General features: G+C 32.4%; 1 long non-coding RNA gene across 1 annotated transcript; it reads right to left on the bottom strand.

The window, feature by feature from the left end:
* Window positions 1–606: 606 nt before the first annotated feature.
* LOC120087304 lies at window positions 607–3,725 on the bottom strand. The gene is made up of 5 exons (XR_005484481.1): window positions 3,172–3,725; window positions 2,802–2,974; window positions 1,085–1,542; window positions 898–971; window positions 607–720 (listed from the first exon to the last, which is right to left on the bottom strand). It is a non-coding gene; the product is annotated as an uncharacterized LOC120087304 (long non-coding RNA).
* Between the last annotated feature and the right edge of the window lie 1,170 nt (window positions 3,726–4,895).

Genomic DNA, 4,895 nt, shown 5'->3' with positions numbered 1-4,895 from the left:
GAGAATACCATAACTCATCAAACCCTTCCTTTGTTAGTAGGGAGGAAAACCATCAACCATTTCATGTTCTATCCATTCTTTTTATGGAGGCCAAGTTTGAAATTGCTCTATCATCACAAAAACACCATCAATGTTTTGTCACTAACATTGCATCTACTTGAACATTTCCTTCCTAGAAAGTAAATGGCATCCACTTAAAGATAGTGGAGAGGAAAAAAGTCCCAAAGTATGGAATTAAGACATCAAAATTACTTATTCCAAAGCATCCTTAAGAGTCAATTAAATTTCCAATTTGTAACTTAACCTGAGAGCAAAAATCAAAATACATAACACTCCCATACAAGAAATTAAAAAATGAAGGGAGAAAACCCATTATATGCATAATAGTATTCCATTGAATAGTTTTGATTACTTTAGCTCTATAACAACATTGAAAAAAGAATCCAACAAATATATACTTCTACTCAACAATAGAATTAAGAATTATACAATAGAATAGAATTAATGATTACTTTAGCTCTGTAACAACAATGAGAAAAGAATCCAACAAATCTATACTTTTATTTAAGAAACCTGTCTACATTCAACAAAGAGATCTTCTTTTACCTTATGTTGTTAAAGCCACAATTCTTCAAAATCTTTAGATTCACATTTGCTTGATTTTGAGTGATAGATTGAAGGAAAAACAAAAGAAAGAGAAGAAGTTTTTTGTTTCTTCACCTGTCCATTGAACATAGAACAAAGGGTTCATCAGAGATATGCCATTTTAACTGTCAGATATTCTCATTTTACGCTTTGTATTATTACATTGAGCAAGTTTCTTTCACAAATTATAGTCAATAGTTACAATGTAAAGAGAGGAAATTGAAAACAAACAAATCCCGAAAAGAAACTCACTTGATTAAAAGTCCGTTTCAGTACAGTATGCCCTTTCTAACATACCAGCAAAGTGAAGTGCAGCTGTTACTAGACTGAAAAGTGAAGAAGTCCAGTAATTGTCAGTCAATAAGGCATTTATGTAGCAATGTTGCATTAAAAGTTCAAAGGAACAAAATTGAAAGAGAGGGAAGAGACTAGAATTTACGTTTGAGAAATACTTGCCCACAATGGTTTTTGTTGATCACGGGTATAAGTTGCTCCATAAGAACCAATGAATTTGTTTGAAGCAACCAAGAGACATAAACTCTTACCATTGCCTACACAAATAAGCAACCAAATTAAACAAAAACAAAGAATGAATGCAGTGCATCGATAAAATTGAAGAATGATTCCCTTTGTGCATGTGCTTCCCGGAAACGACTTTTGATGAGAGATATGAACAAGAGGCTTCTTGGCCATTCCCGCCTATCAACTCCCCTAGACTAGACTTTTGGGTCTTTAACCATTATTGTACCTCACCATATGTATGTGATGCCCCCATCCCTTTTCGGAAGACCGTTGAGTCCACCTGTCTTTTGTTCCGTTCAATATTATCGAGTAATCAGAATGGCTCGTTATTAGACCATGGTATTTGATTCACCAAATACAGGAATAAACGTTTCTCTGTGGAGAAAGGATACACCATTATGTAGAGATCGAAGTTGCAAAATGAATTTGTTGAATGGACTAGAAAGTCTCCAATGTGTGTCAACTACTTATATCAAGACTAGACTGATGTAAGAGTATCTATAATCATAAGACTAAACACAACACACCATTGCAAAATGGACTTAGTAAATGGATTAGAGCCTTATGATATGTACAAACAACTCTTCAACTTGCATTATTTGCAAACAACCAAAAGACCAAACTTGGAAAAAAAATAAAGTAGAAATACAGAAAACCATATATAATTACAGTAGTATAAATATTATAATCAATAAAATGATTCTTTATTTTCAACTAGTAAAATTTTTAAGTATTTTAATAGTAAAAACTGGGTCAAAATTAATAGTTAGACTCAAATGTAAAAGATTGTGGGAAGAATACATGTTAATATACAAAATTGTTATTCTTGTTTAAAAAGATAACCACTACAACTAAATAGAAGAAAGTAGCACAACACAGCTAAAAATGTCGAATAATACAAACATGAGGTTAGAACTCATACCTTGTTTTTTATCCAACCGTACAAATCAAGTAATGAGCTTTAAACTTGCTTACATTACCCAAGTTATGCTAAACATGCCATATTTATTCCCATTGTCATAAAAACAGAAACCAAAGTCACAAACAAAGTCATCACAAAAATTATAGCTATCCATATCCATAAACCAAATTTCCAGCTTGGGCTAAACTTTCATACTTTTCAATAAGCAAATGACAACTTTTTCATATCAATAGAAATGGATATATCTTTGACTATCTTTTATCTATGAGAAAATTTTCCATTGAATAAGAAATTAAACTTGTAGAGACTTTCGTTAGGTTATGAACAAAATGGTGGGAATAAACCAACATAAAAGACACAAAACTCTATATGATAATAAGAAATATGAAATTTGAGTTACCATTTACAACAAATTTCCAAACAAAGTGAGCATCAATGATCAAAAAACAAGAAGCCACCTGCAAATATGTCATGACAAAGGAAACAAGTAATTGCAGAACATTAGGGCATTGGGTGTCTAATCTAATATCTTTTTTAATACAATGGGGTACTATGAATGCACCAACCCATTTTACATCTAGCCAATTTCCATTTTAATGTTTTTTGAGTTCAAGAAATACTACAGACACATTTTTAAATTCAAGAACACAATATATACCATCTTGTTTTACATTGTATTATAACTACAAGTAATTAGAATTCAGAAGCTAACCTTGCATTCTCTTCACCATGCTTGTTTAATACTTGTTTAAATCATGCCCTTAAACTACAATTGAGGATCATTTGAATGCATGTCTCTTAATTCTTGCTTGATATCCTCAAGATTTGCAATATGCTTTGTTGATGACTGAATGAAAACAATCTCCTCAAGATTTTCATTACGCTCTGTTGAAGACAATATCAAAGCGAGTTATAAAGAAAAATGGAATGGTTGTGGTTGTAGAAGAGATCCTAAATAAGTCATGAAGCACAATGAGATGATTATGGTAGTAGAAGAGAATCTAAGTGTTCTCTACAATACTAGTTTCTAAGTGTTCTATCAAAATATTAAGACAAGCTGAAAGTGAAAGCATGTAACTTACTGTTTTAAACTATAATCGTTGCCCATTTCCAATCTGTTCATTGAAGAATTGATGTTAAGCTTTCCCTGGAAAACAACGAAGAGCCATAGACAAGAAGAAGCAAAACTAGGTCGGCTACATTATGAGGTTTGACTTTGAAATAACCTTATTTGCCCAGAATTTTTGGAATCGATCATAAAGGATGACCCAAATGAAGATGAATAACAAGGGTTTCAAAGGAACTAGTTGCAATCTTGAAGTTGGAAGTGATGCAATTATCCATGAATTTGGCTTGAAAAGGAGGGGAAAAACTTGGTGGACCAGATTAGTAAAAATTTAAGGAGGGATTTTAGTTCCCCCACTTGCTCCACTAGGCATAAACTCCATGGGAGGTCTTTTCTGTGAGTGTTTGGTTGAATAAAATTAATGTTTCTATGGCCAAAACCACGCGAGAGAGAAAGGGTTTCAATAGGAGAAGAGAGGGATGAAGAGAGAGATTTTATTGGTTTTCTAAAAAGGAGAGGGAATGAAGTTTCAAATGTATCACAGACGAACTGGATTTCTAGATGGGTGAGCTTTTTTTTGTTTTTGTTTTCTTTTTAATAGATATTATGATAAAAGGCTATGCTTCAATGCTATAGTTGGTGGTATTTGTTGTAGGGTCAAAACCTATAAATAATTGTGTACACTTTGAAGAAAATCATAGCTTCAAATTGTATTTAATGTTCAAATGGACTTCACATTCTAGTAAGTGCCATTTCGTCAATGAAAAACACATATAAAAATCTTAAACGTGCTTAAGTGACAATTTAACTCTTAAAACTAATTAAAAAGTGCATAGTTATCACTTAAATAAATTGTATTAGCAAATGAAAATTTAGTCCATTATTGTACAAAAGAATAAACTATGATTTTAATCAAACTAATAGATTTGTACAAATGAAGGTTCAAATTAACCACTTCAACTCACTACTACAATCCTAAAAGGTCAATTGTTTTCAAACTCTTATCCAATCGCTTATTGGTCCAAAATCACCTTCAGAACTTCAATCCTGAAGCCCAATTACGAAAAGCTTACCGAAAACGACCTTTAATATTATTGCATAATGTCTTTGTTGGGGTTGATGCTCTAAATCTCGTGGATCTTGTAGTTTGTAATTGCACTGTACAAACAATTTATTTATCTAATAAAATCTAAGGCATTTTATTTGACATTTAGTAGCAATAACTCACAAAACCAATAAACTAAGATCCAAGGTTATCTTATATAACTTATACATGTATGTGGAGACATACAAGTGGATCATGTTTAAGTGATAACCTAAACAGTCTGTAGATAGATAAGGCTGGGTACCTTATCCTTGTGACACTACGAATACGACCCGCTTTTTAGTTGTCACAATTGTTGTAAAGTGCTACAAATGATTTGATCCTAATAATTCATGTAGTGACATGTGAGTAAGGATGTTCTATAAAAAGAGTTTGTATAAGATTGGATCATGAAATGAATAGTCTCACTATATAACACCGTTGATAAAAGAAACTTACACTTTACCAAGATGACCATAGGTGACTTGACCTGAATTCTGAATGAGTTGTGAACTCTTGCCTGTCAAGACGATCCTTTTGATTTGCATAAATGAGAGTGATTTGTATCGTCGACTCAATATGCCTTCCATTTTGAGGATTCATCTAATCGGGGAGTTGGGAACGCAGTTTCATAAGAAGGAATTCACTCATTCCCT

The sequence above is a fragment of the Benincasa hispida genome, chromosome 9 (genome assembly GCF_009727055.1).
Source record: "Benincasa hispida cultivar B227 chromosome 9, ASM972705v1, whole genome shotgun sequence".
Taxonomy (NCBI): domain Eukaryota; kingdom Viridiplantae; phylum Streptophyta; class Magnoliopsida; order Cucurbitales; family Cucurbitaceae; genus Benincasa; species Benincasa hispida.
Note: the sequence above shows the minus strand (reverse complement) of the source record. Positions and strands in the feature narration are given on the sequence as shown.